Below are 15,074 nucleotides of genomic sequence, written 5' to 3'. Positions count from 1 at the left end.
AGTAAAATCCTGTGTGGTCAAACCTTCAGTCAAATCTCTTCAGTTTTTAAAAGGACAATTTTTTGTTCCCCACAAATTGAAGACCCACTAGTCCATTCAAAAACTACATGCCTGTTGACAAACTGTAAATCTGTTCTTCTGCCAGAGGATAGCACTGGGCCTTAAGCAATGGTTCTACTGTGGACCACACTGACTGCCTGTTAGACTTGTTTTTGTTGCTCTTCCCTGTTTTTCCTAACCTCTAAATAGTTTTCTCTATCCCACTCATTTGGGTCCCAGTGCCACTGGCCAATGCAGGTCTTCAGCTTTTCTTGTCGACTAACAGTGGCCCCCCAATTGGTCCTCTGCCACCCATCTTTGCTTCCCATCAAAACTGTCTCCTACACAACAAGCCGTTTCTAAACACAATTTTGGGAAATTTCCACTCCTGGGGAAATGGAGTAGACATACTTTTCCATGTTCCTCTCACCAAGTACGGCTAAAAATCCTGAATATTATATGTAAAACAAGCAGAAGACTGAAAGGCAAACTGGCTATGGACTTCAGGACCCAAGGACTGACCCACTCCCTGTGTTTCATTTTTGCCTCATATATCCCGGAAGCCAGCAATCTGTAAACATCAACAAGCACAGACAAAAACATCCACCAGCAAAAGCCTCTTACGTATAAAGGTCCAGGAAAGGAGGCAGTCTACCAAGACAGAAAACCTTTAGACAGTAACTGCTGTACTCCAGCCAGACAACAGGGAAGAATCTGCAGCCTGCCCCCATCCACTCAAGCAAAGGCTTCTGATGAAAATGCCAGTGGGCTGTGATGTGATTAATTAGGGTAGGCTTATCATAATCTGGGCACACAGAATTGCAGTCATTTGGCACACCTTTTCAGCAAAGTGAAAAACAGGAATTGCTTTATAGTACCGTGGGAAAGAGCACCGCCTGGCGATGAAACAAGAGCAAAACATCTAGAGGATGTGCTGCTGAGCCTGCTGGTGGAAGTCAAATCAGTGTTGGTTCTTAAAAGTTCACTACCCAGGCCCTGCCTGGGGAGTGAAGTAGGGAATGTACAGTCAGGAGAAGGGACTGATGGAGTGTGCTGGTCTGTTCCTGATGGAAGCTCGGCTCATCTTCCCTTGGAGGGAAGAATCCGTATGTAATATGTCAACCAGTGCGGGACTCAGGGAAGTCCAAGGTCATTGGGTTTCTGGAGGGGAAAAAGAATAGAGGAAAAGGTATAGGCAGAGAAAGGGGAATGATGTTTCTTTGGTCCTCACAACCCGACATCTAGGGAAGTGAGGGCCTGTATTAGTCTCGTGTGACAGATGGGACAGCAGAGGCACAGAGAAGTTAGATGGCAGCAGAGTTAAGAGGTAAAGCCGGTGTGCTCATGTGATCACTTGCTTATGTGAGCAGAAGTAGTTCTGGTTGTCATCTTGCTATAGCCCATTTGAAGGCAGAAGGAGGATAATTGCCCACTACACCAAAATTGCATTCAGCCAAACTTGCCACCAAGAGCTCAACAGTTGCCATGATGCTGAGCACAGAAGGCAGGGAGGGGTTCGTGGTGAAGGTCCAGGGCCTACCCTGGTCCTGCTCAGCTGATGAAGTGATGCACGTCTCTGATTGCAAAATACAAAATGGCACATCAGATATTTGTTTCATCTACACCAGAGAAGGCAGACCAAGTGGTGAAGCATTTGTTGAACTTGAATCTGCAGATGAAGCGAAATCGGCTTTAAAGACAGAGAAACCATGGGACACAGATACGTTGAAGTATTCAAGTCTAATAGTGTTGAAATGGATTGGGTATTGAAGCACACAGGTCTGAATAGTCCTGATACTGCCAACGATGGCTTCGTCTGGCTTAGAGGACTTACATTTGGCTGTCCAAGGAAGAGATTGTTCATTTCTTTTCAGGGTTGGAAATTGTGCCAAATGGGATAACACTGTGAGTGGACTTACAGGGCAGAAGCACAGGGGAAGCCTTTGTGCAGTTGGCTTCACAGGAGATAGCTGAGATGGCGTTGAAGAAACACAGGGAAAGAATAGGGCACAGGTACATTGAAATCTAGAATAGCCAAGCTGAAGTTCATACCTACTATGATCCCTCTCAGAAGCTCACGGCTGTGCAGTGGCCAGGTCCCAGTGATAGGCCAGGGGCTGGCCGAGGGTATAATAGCATTGGCAGAGGAGCTGGGTTTGAAAGGATGAGGCAGGGTCCCTATGGTGGAGGGTATAGAGGCTATGACTATGGTGGCTGCAATGATGGATATGGCTTTAGGTCTGATAGATTTGGAAAAGACTAATTACTGTTTTTCAGGAATGTCTGATCATAGATATGGAGATAGTGCGTCCAGTTTCCAGAGCACCACAGGGCACTGTGTACACACGAGGGGTTTACCTTACAGAGCCACTAAGAATGTTATAATTTCTAGTCACCTCAACCTCATGAGAGTACATACTGAAATTGGACCCGATGACAGAGACTACTGGTAGAACAGATGTTGAGTTTGCTGCTCACGAAGATGCAGTGGCAGCTATGGCAAAAGACAAAGCTAATATGCAGCACAGATACATGGAGATCTTTTTAAATGCTGCAGGAACAAGTAGGGGGGTTTATGAACACAGCTATGTAGAACTTTTCTTGAATCTACAGCAGGGGCAAGTGGTAGTGCTTATGGTAGCCAAATGATGGGAGAGATGGGCTTAGCCAACCAGTCTAGTTATGCAGCTGAGTGGTGGTTATGGAGGTGGTTATGGTGGTCCGAGCAGTGTGAGTGGTGGTTATGGAGGTGGTTATGGTGATCAGAGCAGTGTGAGTGGTGGTTATGGAGGTGGTTATGGTGATCAGAGCAATGTGAGTGGTGGTTATGGAGGTGGTTATGGTGGTCAGAGCAGTGTGAATGGTGGTTATGGAGGTGTTTTTGGTGATTAGAGCAATGTGAATGGTGTTTATGGAGGTGGTTATGGTGGTCAGAGCAATGTGAGTGGTGGTTATGGAGGTGGTTATGGTGATCAGTGCAGTGCGAGTGGTGGTTACAGTGGTCAGAGCAATGTGAATGGTGGTTATGGAGATGGTTATGGTGATTAGAGCAGTATGAATGGTGGTTATGGTGGTCAGAGCAGTGTGAGTGGTGGTTGTGGTGATTATGGAGGTCAGAGCAGTGTGAGTGGTGGTTATGGTGGTCAGAGCAGTGCGAGTGGTGGTTATGGAGGTGGTTAGGGTGATCAGAGCAGTATGAGTGGATATGACTACGTTCTGGAGGAAAACTCCAGTGACTGTCAGTCAAACCTTGGTTAGGTAGGGAAGGAGCACTAAAGAGCTACTCCAGATATAAAAGCTGTGCATTTATGGGAGTTGAATAGAATGGGAGGGATGTCTAGTATATCCAGTATGATGGGTAAATGGGAAATATAATTTATTCTGATCACTCTTGGTCAGCTTCTCTGTCTTCTTTCTTTCTCCTCTTTTTTTGAGACGGAGTCTCACTCTGTCGCCAGGTTGGAGTGCAGTGGCACGATCTGGACTCACTGCAACTTCCGCCTCCCAGGTTCAAGTGATTTCTCCTGCCTTAGCCTCCCAGTAGCTGGGACTATAGGCACGCGCCACCACGCCCAGCTAATTTTTGTATTTTATATATATTTATATATATATATATTTATACTTTAAGTTCTAGGGTACATGTGCACAATGTGCAGGTTTGTTACATATGTATACATGTGCCATGTTGCTGTACTACACCCATTAACTCGTCATTTACATTAGGTATATCTCCTAATGCTATCCTGCCCCCTCCCCCCACCCCATAACGGGCCCCAGTGTGTGATGTTCCTCTTCCTGTGTCCACGTTCAATTGTTCAATTCCCACCTATGAGTGAGAACATGTGGTGTTTGGTTTTTTGTCCTTGAAATAGTTTGCTGAGAATGATGGTTTCCAGCTTCATCCATGTTTTTTATGGCTGCATAGTATTCCATGGCGTATATGTGCCACATTTTCTTAATCCAGTCTATCACTGTTGGACATTTGGGTTGGTTCCAAGCCTTTCCTATTGTGAGTAGTGCCACAATAAACATATGTGTGCATGTGTCTTTATAGCAACATGATTTATATTCCTTTGGGTATATACCTAGTAATGGGATTGCTGGGTCTAATGGTATTTCTAGTTCTAGATCCCTGAGGAATCGCCACACTGTCTTCCACAATGGTTGAACTAGTTTACAGTCCCACCAACAGTGTAAAAGTGTTCCTATTTCTCGACATCCTCTCCAGCACCTGTTTCCTGACTTTTTAATGATTGCCATTCTTACTGGTGTGAGATGATATCTCATTGTAGTTTTGATTTGCATTTCTCTGATGGCCAGTGATGATGAGCATTTTTTCATGTGTCTGTTGGCTGCATAAATGTCTTCTTTTGGGAAGTGTCTGTTCATATCCTTTGCCCACTTTTTGATGGGGTTGTTTTTTTCTTGTAAGTTTGTTTGAATTCTTTGTAGATTCTGGATATTAGCCCTTTGTCAGATGAGTAGATTGCAAAAATTTTCTCCCATTCTGTAGGTTGCCTATTCACTCTGATTGTAGTTTCTTTTGCTGTGCAGAAGCTCTTTAGTTTAATTAGATCCCATTTGTCAATTTTGGCTTTTGTTACCATTGCTTTTGGTGTTTTAGACATGAAGTCCTTGCCCATGCCTATGTCCTGAATGGTATTGCTTAGGTTTTCTTCTAGGGTTTTTATGGTTTTAGGTCTAACATTTAAGTCTTTAATCCATCTTGAATTAATTTTTGTATAAGGTGTAAGGAAGGGATCCAGTTTCAGTTTTCTACATACAGCTAGCCAGTTTTCCCAGCACCATTTGTTAAATAGGGAATCCTTTCCCCATTTCTTGTTTTTGTCACGTTTGTCAAAGATCAGATAGTTGTAGATGTGTGGTATTATTTCTGAGGGCTCTGTTCTGTTCCATTGGTCTATATCTCTGTTTTGGTACCAGTACCATGCTGTTTTGGTAGACTTGTAGTATAGTTTGAAGTCAGGTAGCGTGATGCCTCCAGCTTTGTTCTTTTGGCTTAGGATTGACTTGGCAATGTGGGCTCTTTTTTGGTTCCGTGTGAACTTTAAAGTAGTTTTTTCCAATTCTGTGAAGAAAGTCATTGGTAGCTTGATGGGGATGGCATTGAATCTATAAATTACCTTGGGCAGTATGGCCATTTTCACCATATTGATTCTTCCTATCCATGAGCATGGAATATTCTTCCATTTGTTTGTGTCTTTTATTTCGTTGAGCAGTGGTTTGTAGTTCTCCTTGAAGAGGTCCTTCACATCCCTTGTAAGTTGGATTCCTAGGTATTTTATTCTTTTTGAAGCAATTGTGAATGGGAGTTCACTCATGATTTGGCTCTCTGTTTGTCCGTTATTGATGTATAAGAATGCTTGTGATTTTTGCACATTGATTTTGTATCCTGAGATTTTGCTGAAGTTGCTTATCAGCTTAAGGAGATTTTGGGCTGAGACGATGGGGTTTTCTAGATATACAATCATGTCATCTGCAAACAGGGACAATTTGACTTCCTCTTTTCCTAATTGAATACCCTTTATTTCTTTCTCCTGCCTGATTGCCCTGGCCAGAACTTCCAACACTGTGTTGAATAGGAGAGGTGAGAGAGGGCATCCCTGTCTTGTGCCAGTTTTCGAAGGGAATGCTTCCAATTTTTGCCCATTAAGTATGATATTGGCTGTGGGTTTGTCATAAATAGCTCTTATTATTTTGAGATACGTCCCATCAATACCTAATTTATTGAGAGTTTTTAGCATGAAGGGCTGTTGAATTTTGTCCAAGGCCTTTTCTGCATCTATTGAGATAATCATGTGGTTTTTGTCTTTGGTTCTGTTTATATGCTGGATTACATTTATTGGTTTGCGTATGTTGAACCATTCTTGCATCCCAGGGATGATGCCCACTTGATCATGGTGGATAAACTTTTTGATGTTCTGCTGGATTCGGTTTGCCAGTATTTTACTGAGGATTTTTGCATCGATGTTCATCAGGGATATTCGTCTAAAATTCTCTTTTTTTGTTATGTCTCTGCCAGGTTTTGGTATCAGGATGATGCTGGCCTCATAAAATGAGTTAGGGAGGATTCCCTCTTTTTCTATTGATTGGAATAGTTTCAGAAGGAATGGTACCAGCTCCTCCTTGTAGCTCTGATAGAATTTGGCTGTGAATCCGGCTAGTCCTGGACTTTTTTTGTTGGTAAGCTATTAATTATTGCTTCAATTTCAGAGCCTGTTATTGGTCTATTCAGAGATTCAGCTTCTTCCTGGTTTAGTCTTGGGAGGGTACATGTGTCTAGGAATTTATCCATTTCTTCTAGATTTTCTAGTTTATTTGCATAGAGGTGTTTATAGTATTCTCTGATGATACTTTGTATTTCTGTGGGATCGGTGATTCTGTGATATCTCCTTTATCATTTTTTATTGCATCTATTTGATTCTTCTCTCTTTTCTTTTTTATTAGTCTTGCTAGTGGTCTATCAATTGTGATCTTTTCAGAAAACCAGCTCCTGGATTCATTGATTTTTTTGAAGAGTTTTTTGTGTCTCTGTCTCCTTCAGTTCTGCTCTGATCTTAGTTATTTCTTGCCTTGTGCTAGCTTTTGAATATGTTTGCTCTTGCTTCTCTAGTTCTTTTAATTGTGATGTTAGGGTGTCAATTTTAGATCTTTCCTGCTTTCTCTTGTGGGCATTTAGTGCTATAAATTTCTCTCTACACACTGCTTTAAATGTGTCCCAGAGATTCTGGTATGTTGTGTCTTTGTTCTCATTGGTTTCAAAGAACATCTTTATTTCTGTCTTCATTTCGTTACATACCCAGTAGTCATTCAGGAGCAGGTGGTTCAGTTTCCATGTAGTTGAGCGGTTTTGAGTGAGTTTCTTAATCCTGAGTTCCAGTTTGATTGCACTGTGGTTTGAGAGACAGTTTGTTATAATTTCTGTTCTTTTACATTTGCTGAGGAGAGCTTTACTTCCAACTATGTGGTCAATTTTGGAATAGATGCGATATGGTGCTGAGAAGAATGTATATTCTGTTGATTTGGGGTGGAGAGTTCTGTAGATGTCTATTAGGCCCGCTTGGTGCAGAACTGAATTCAATTCCTGGATATCCTTGTTAACTTTCTGTCTCGTTGATCTGTCTAATGTTGACAGTGGGGTGTTAAAGTCTCCCATTATTATTGTGTGGGAGTCTAAGTCTCTTTGTAGGTCTCTAAGGACTTGCTTTATGAATCTGGGTGCTCCTGTATTGGGTGCATATATATTTAGGATAGTTAGCTCTTCTTGTTGAATTGATCCCTTTACCATTATGTAACGGCCTTCTTTGTCTCTTTTGATCTTTGTTGGTTTAAAGTCTGTTTTATCAGAGACTAGGATTGCAACCCCTGCCTTTTTTTGTATTCCATTTGCTTGGTAGATCTTCCTCCATCCCTTTATTTTGAGCCTATGTGTGTCTCTGCATGTGAGATGGGTTTCCTGAATACAGCAGACTGATGGGTCTTGACTCTTTATCCAGTTTGCCAGTCTGTTTCTTTTAATTGGAGCATTTAGCCCATTTACATTTAAGGTTAATATTGTTATGTGTGAATTTGATCCTGTCATTATGATGTTAGCTGGTTATTTTGCTCATTAGTTGATGCAGTTTCTTCCTGGCATCAATGGTCTTTACAATTTGGCATGTTTTTGCAGTGGCTGGTACCAGTTGTTCCTTTCTATGTTTAGTGCTTCCTTCAGGAGCTCTTGTAGGGCAGGCCTAGTGGTGACAAAATCTCTCAGCATTTGCTTGTCTGTAAAGGATTTTATTTCTCCTTCACTTATGAAGCTTAGTTTGGCTGGATATGAAATTCTGGGTTGAAAATTCTTTTCTTTAAGAACGTTGAATATCGGCCCCCACTCTCTTCTGGCTTGTAGAGTTTCTGCCAAGAGATCAGCTTTTAGTCTGATGGACTTCCCTTTGTGGGTAACCCGACCTTTCTCTCTGGCTGCCCTTAACATTTTTTCCTTCATTTCAACTTCGGTGAATCTGACAATTATGTGTCTTGGAGTTGCTCTTCTTGAGGAGTATCTTTGTGGCGTTCTCTGTATTTCCTGAATTTGAATGTTGTCCTGCCTTGCTAGGTTGGGGAAGTTCTCCTGGATAATATCCTGCAGAGTGTTTTCCAGCTTGGTTCCATTCTCCCTGTCACTTTCAGGTACACCAATCAGATGTAGATTTGGTCTTTTCACATAGTCCCATATTTCTTGGAGGCTTTGTTTGTTTCTTTTTACTCTTGTTTCTCTAAACTTCTCTTCTCACTTCATTTCATTCGTTTGATCTTCAATCACTGATACCCTTTCTTCCAGTTGATCGAATCGGCTACTGAAGCTTGTGCATTTGTCATGTAGTTCTCGTGCCATGGTTTTCAGCTCCATCAGGTCCTTTAAGGACTTCTCTGCATTGGTTATTCTAGTTAGCCATTCGTTTAATCTTTTTTCAAGGTTTTTAACTTCTTTGCGATGGGTTCAAACTTCCTTCTTCAGCTCGGAGAATTTTGATCGTCTGAAGCCTTCTCTCAACTCGTCAAAGTCATTCTCTGTCCAGCTTTGTTCCATTGCTGGTGAGGAGCTGCGTTCCTTTGGAGGAGAAATGCTCTGATTTTTAGAATTTTCAGCTTTTCTGCTCTGTTTTTTCCCCATCTTTGTGGTTTTATCTACCTTTGTTCTTTGATGGTGGTGACGTACAGATGGGGTTTTGGTGTGGGTGTCCTTTCTGTTTGTTAGTTTTCCTTCTAACAGGACCCTCAGCTGCAGGTCTGTTGGAGTTTGCTGGAGGTCCACTCCAGACCCTGTTTGCCTGGGAATCAGCAGTGGAGGCTGTAGAACAGTGAATATTGCTGAACAGCAAGTGTTGCTGCCTGATCATTCCTCTGGAGGTTTCCTCTCAGAGGGGTACCTGGCCGTGTGAGGTGTCAATCTGCCCCTACTAGGGGGGTGCCTCCCAGTTAGGCTACTCGGGGGTTAGGGACCCACTTGAGGAGGCGGTCTGTCTGTTCTCAGATCTCAAACTCCATGCTGGGAGAACCACTACTCTCTTCAAAGCTGTCAGACAGGGACATTTAAGTCTGCAGAGCTTTCTGCTGCCTTTTGTTCGGCTATGCCCTGCCCCCAGAGGTGGAGTCTACAGAGGCAGGCAGGCCTCCTTGAGCTGCAGTGGGCTCCACCCAGTTTGAGCTTCCTGGCCACTTTGTTTACCTACTCAAGCCTCGGCAATGGCGGGCTCCCCTCCCTCAGTCTCGCTGCCACCTTGCAGTTCAATCTCAGGCTGCTGTGCTAGCAGTGAGCAAGGCTCCATGGGCGTGAGACCCTCTGAGCCAGGCACAGGATATAATCTCCTGGTGTGCTGTTTGTTAAGACCATTGGAAAAGCGCCGTATTAGGGTGGGAGTGAACCGATTTTCCAGGTGCCATCTGTCACAGCTTTGCTCGGGTATGAAAGTGAATTCCCTGCCCCCTTGGGCTTTCTGGGTGAGGTGATGCCTCGCCCTGCTTCAGCTCACACTCAGTGTGCTGCACCCACTGTCCTGTACCCACTGTCCGACAAGCCCCAGTGAGATGAACCTGGTACCTTAGTTGGAAACGCAGAAATCACCCGTCTTCTGCATCGCTAACGCTGGGAGCTGTAGACTGGAGCTATTTCTATTCAGCCATCTTGGATCCGCCTCTCCTAATTTTTGTATTTTTAGTAGAGATGGGGTTTCACCATGTTGGCCAGGATGATCTCGATCTCTTGACCTCATGTTCTGCACGCCTCGGCTTCCCAAAGTGTTGGGATTACACGCATGAGCCACCATGCCCGGCCTTTCCTTTTTAAAGAAAACAGAAGTTTAACAGTTTTGCATTACAGGCTTGTGACACATGCTTACTGTAAAAGTGGAAGATTATTTTAAAACTTTGAGCTCAGTAATTTTGAACACTGAAACATTCATCTAGGACATAACAAAGTTCAGTATTGACCATAACTATTAAAACAATTTTCAGTTTTCTTCAAGTTAGTTATGTTGTAGGAGTGTACCTAAGCAGTAAGCATATTTAGGTTGATGCAGTTTCACTTATGTTAAATGTTGCTCTTATACCCCACAAATACATTGAAAATTTTGAATGCACGTCAAATATAGGGGCTGTGTATGCGATTCAAAGTGAAAACATTTGGCATGTTTGTTAATTCTATCTTTTTGGTTTAATATCCTGTAAGGCATGTGAGTGTACACTTGAGTATACACTTTTACTTTTGTTTTAAGATATGGGACAATTTTAAGATGTAATACTATATTTTAGGAGTTTTGTCATGTTATTTGTATGGAATTCTGAGGCTTTGGTTTAAATCTTTCCTTGTGATTTCCATTTAGAAGTATTGTACTAAGTGAAATTTGTTAAATCTTCCTTTAAAAAAAAAAGAGGTAAAGCCTCAACTTGCATGTAGTAAGCTGCTTTCTTTGTCCACTCCTTGAAACACACACAACAGAATTTCCATACGTACATACAAAAACAGAAGCCCTTCGCTCTTGTCACCCAGGCTGGAGTGCAATGGCGCAATCTCGGCCCACTGCAACCTCCACCTCCCAGGTTCAAGCTATTCTTCTGCCTCAGCCTCCCAAGTAGCTGGGATTACAGGCACGCGCCACCACGCCTGGCTAATTTTGTATTTTTGGTAGAGACAGGGTTTCTCCATGTTGGTCAGGCTGGTCTCGAACTCCCAACCACAGGTGATTCGCCCGCCTCGGCCTCCCAAAGTGCTGGGATTACAGGCGTGAGCCACCATGCCAGGCCGGAAGCCATTTTTTTTTAAAGATGAGGTCTCACTGTTGGCCGGACTGGAGTGCAGTGGTGCAATCAGAGCTCACTGCAGCCTCGAACCCCTGGGCTTAAGCAGTCCTACCTTAGCCTCCTGAGTAGCTGGGACTATAGGCAAATACCACAACACCTGGCTTTTTTTTTTTTTTTTTTTTTTTTTTTTTGAGATAAGTTCTTGCTCTGTCGCCCAGGCTGGCGTGCAGTGGTGCCATCACAACAAACTGCATCCTCTGCCTCCTGGGCTCAAGTGATCCTCCCACCTCAGCCTCTCAGTAACTGGGACTACAGGCGCACACCACCATGCCTGGCTTTTTTTTCTTTCTTTCTTTCTGTTTTTTTTTTTTTTTTTTTTTTCTTGGAGAGAGAGAGTCTCCCTGTATTGCTGCTGGCTGATTTTTTAAAAAATTGTTTATAGGCTGGGCAGGGTGGCTCACACCTGTATTCTCAGCACTTTGGGAGGCCGCGGAGGTGGGCAGATCATCTGAGGTTGGGAGGTTGAGACCAGCCTGGCCAACATGGTGAAACCCTGTCTACTTAAAATACAAAAATTAGCTGGGTGTGGCGGTGCACGTCTGTAGTCCCAGCTCCTAGGGAGGCTGAGGCACAAGAATCACTTCAACCTGGGAGGTGGAGGTTACAGTGAGCTGAGATTGCACCACTGCACTCCAGCCTGGGTGACAGAGTGAGACTCAGTCTCAAATAAAAGAAAAATAATTGTTTATAGAGACAGGGTCTTGCTTGGCTGCCCAGGCTGGTCTTGAACTCCTGGCTTCAAGGGATCCTCCCGCCTCAGCCTCCCAAAGCACCGGGATTACAGGTGTTAGCCACTACAAATGCTTAGCAGCATAAAGGCACAACTAACTACAGAGGATGTAATCTAAAGTACATTTAAGCTCATCAGATTTATATGATAAAAGTAAGGTCCCTTATTTAGGGCATCCTTATTTTATGCCCATAAACCATTGAACTGAATAACAAGTCTCTCTCTCAGTAGGAAAAACCTTAGATACATGGCAAGGAGATTTTGTTCTTGTTCTCTAGGAAAAAGTGAGAGAAAAGAAAATGCTTAATTAGCCAAATGATCCAGTAAGTTTGAGTAGTGCCATTGCCCCTGACAGGGGAAGGGGCAAATGGTAATGAGGGTAGATTTGGGTAGGAGGCGGCTAAAAGGGGCTGCTGTGGAGATCATCAGGGCCCCAGAGGCTTCCTTAATAAGGAAAACTGGGCTGTCTAAGGCTATGGCCAGAAGGCAGGGAAAACTTAGGCATGTTTCAGGCAAACAAATGTTTCCAGAGGTCCATTCTCCAAGCAGGGCTCAGCAGTGAGAGAGTGCAGGAAGTGGAACTGTGTGGCGCACCAGCTGGTTATTACTCCAGGTAGGACTGTGAGTGAAAGCCAGGACACAGACATGAGTCTGGCCCCTAAAGAAGGGATTGGCAAGGGCCAGGGTGTGTTCGGGAGCCTCAAACACTGAAATTAGGGAATGAGCAAGATATACAGGATAAATGTCAGCAGATAGGTATGCCTACTCTATACAGGAATCTTACTAGAAGGCACAGAAAAGATAATATATATGTAATAAGTGTTTTAAGGATAAAACATGGCATAACTTTGACCTAGGTAGTTTTCTAAAATTTATGTAGTTTCAGCCTTGACTTTTGGAAAGCTGGAGTCAAGTTATCATTTTAATGTCACTTGGGCTGTCCCTGACCTTTGCTAGATGAGTGATTATGTAACAGCATAGGTTACCATCATATTCAACCAGGCTAACATCATCAGTCATATGAACATGCCATGCCATTTCTATTATTTTCACTATCTAGATAGTAGATGAAGTATGGGGTGAAAATATTCTTAAGTTCTGTATTCACTGAAATTCTGTAAGTTAAAATATAAATGTGTATATATTATGCAATAACTTTAAATGAGCTAAATACATCTCATTCTGTTAATATCATTATTTAAATTCATATACATTTGTTGATTCAAAAGAACATAATGGTCTTTCTAAAGTTATCTAGCTAATAACATACTCTTTTAATGCCTTTATTAACTTTCCACTGCATTTAGCTTTTTTTTTTTTTTTTTTTTTTTTTTCCTAAAGAGAGCAGAGTCTCACTCCATCACCCAGGCTGGAGGGCAGTGGAATGATCATAGCTCACTGCAGCCTCTAACTCCTGGACTGAAGGGATCCTTCCATCCCAGCCTCCCGAGTAGCTAGGAATACAGGTGAGTGCCACCATGTCTGACTAATTTTTATTTTTTGTAGAGATAGAGTCTTGCTATGTTTCCTAGGCTGGTCTTGAACTCCTGGCCTCAGGCGGTCCTCCCACCCCAGCCACCGAAAGCACTTGAATTACAGGCATGAGCCATCATGCCCAGCCTATTTAGGTGTTTTGTTTTGTTTTGTGACAGAGTCTTGTTCTGTTGCTCAGTCTGGAGTGTAGTAGTGTGATCTCGGCTCACTGCAACCTCTGCCTCCCAGCCTCAAGCAACTCTCCTGCCTCAGCCTCCCGAGTAGCTGGGACTACAGGCATGCACCACCACTCCTGGCTAATTATTTTGTATTATTATTATTTTTTTTGAGATGGAGTTTCACTCTTGTTGCCCAGGCTGGAGTGCAATGGTACAATCTGAGCTCACTGCAACCTCTGCCTCCCAGGTTCAAGCAATTCTCCTGCCTCCACCTCCCGAGTAGCTGGGGTTAAGGCGCCTCCCAACGTGCCTGGCTAATTTTTGTATTTTTAGTAGAGACGGAGTTTCTCCATGTTGGTCAGGCTGGTCTCGAACTCCCAACCTCAGGTGATCCACCCGCCTCAACCTCCCAAAGTGCTGGGATTACAGGCATGAGCCACCGTGCCCAGACATTTTTGTTTGTTTGTTTTTTGAGACGGAGTCGTCCACTGCTGGAGTGCAGTGGGGCAATCTTGGCTCACTGCAAGCTCCGCCTCCTGGGTTTATGCCATTCTCCTGCCTCAGCCTCCCGAGTAGCTGGGACTACAGGTGCCTGCCACCACACCCGGCTAATTTTTTGTATTTTTAATAGAGATGAGGTTTCACCATGTTGGCTAGGCTGGTCTTAAACTCCATACCTCAAGTGATCCACCTGCCTTGGCCTCCCAAAGTGCTGGGATCACAGTCATGAGCCACCGCGCCTGGCCCTATTGAGGTTTTTAAGTTCTTAATAATTATCTTTGTACAGAAAACTAATTATTAAAATTAACTTTCAGCCATGATTGTATAACGGTTAATTTTTTAAAAATAGAAAAAATAAAATTAACTTCCACAATCACTATTAAATATTATGGGATTTTGCCCTTGCAATAATACATACAACACTTATACTTCATCTGACTAATAGTTCTGCAGTGACCTCTGCAGTAATCTAGCAGCTGACATGCTGAGAAACTACATCAGGTATTTAAAATTAATGAATTTTAAACTACTACTATTAAATGTTTTAATAGTTTACTTTGAATAAAACTTCAGATTCATTCTTGAATTTCAGAAGTTTATTCTCTAATGGTAATATTTGGATTTGATCAAATATTGATCCTAACAACTGGTCACTAGGCATTCAGCTAAAGCATCCATTTCTTGCATGTCTAAATTCTTTAGAAAGTGACTAGAATTGTGGCATAACATTTCTTGATAGTCTGTGAATATTAATTGATATCTTAACATTTACTAATTACCAGTTACAGAAACCTTAATAAATTTTTTGTGACACAGACTTGTCAAATAGTCACCAAATCCATTTCCTCTTCTGCCTGGTCACAGAGGTATGGCCAGGATGTGGCCACGTAGCTGAGCTCCAGATAATCCAGCGGGGATGTATGATGTTTCCACTCCACAACAACCTTTCTCACTCTCTTTGCCTTGTGCCAGCTGGATGGAGGGGAAGCCAAGGACCTAGAGGAGGATGAAGCCATGAAGTGGAAGCCAAGGAACCTCTGCATGAGACTGTGATGAGAATGCAGACCATGGAGAAGCAGGAATGTATCTGTCAAAGCAGCTAGTGTTACTCTTCTAAAGGGAATTTCAAAAAATGTTTCAAGACAACTCAGGAAGCCATAAAAAGTCTTTAAGATCCCAAGCCACAGCTGTGTATAGCACTTTCTAACTGTAAAGGTCACACTTGGGCTGACTGGGGGTGGGTGATCCTCCGGCAAGAGGGGGAATGAGCACAGGTTCTCTCCTAAAAT

At 43.0% G+C, this 15,074-nt stretch overlaps 1 protein-coding gene and 1 pseudogene across 1 annotated transcript in view; one reads left to right on the top strand and one right to left on the bottom strand.

Moving 5' to 3' along the window:
* WTAP (WT1 associated protein) overlaps positions 1 to 14,867 on the bottom strand; it is a 56,241-nt gene extending 41,374 nt beyond the window's left edge. The window contains exons 1-2 of the mRNA XM_063623158.1: positions 14,604 to 14,867; positions 9,644 to 9,881 (exon numbers count right to left, since the gene is read on the bottom strand). The gene's annotated coding sequence lies outside the window, so the exon portion shown is untranslated. The remainder of the gene's footprint in view (positions 1 to 9,643; positions 9,882 to 14,603) is intronic.
* Positions 158 to 3,780, top strand: LOC129476080 (heterogeneous nuclear ribonucleoprotein H2-like; annotated as a pseudogene).
* Positions 14,868 to 15,074: the final 207 nt, after the last annotated feature.

The sequence above is a fragment of the Symphalangus syndactylus genome, chromosome 2 (genome assembly GCF_028878055.3).
Source record: "Symphalangus syndactylus isolate Jambi chromosome 2, NHGRI_mSymSyn1-v2.1_pri, whole genome shotgun sequence".
NCBI classification, from domain to species: Eukaryota; Metazoa; Chordata; class Mammalia; order Primates; family Hylobatidae; genus Symphalangus; species Symphalangus syndactylus.
The sequence above is the reverse complement of the archived record's forward strand: the minus strand, read 5'-3'. Positions and strand labels throughout refer to the sequence as shown.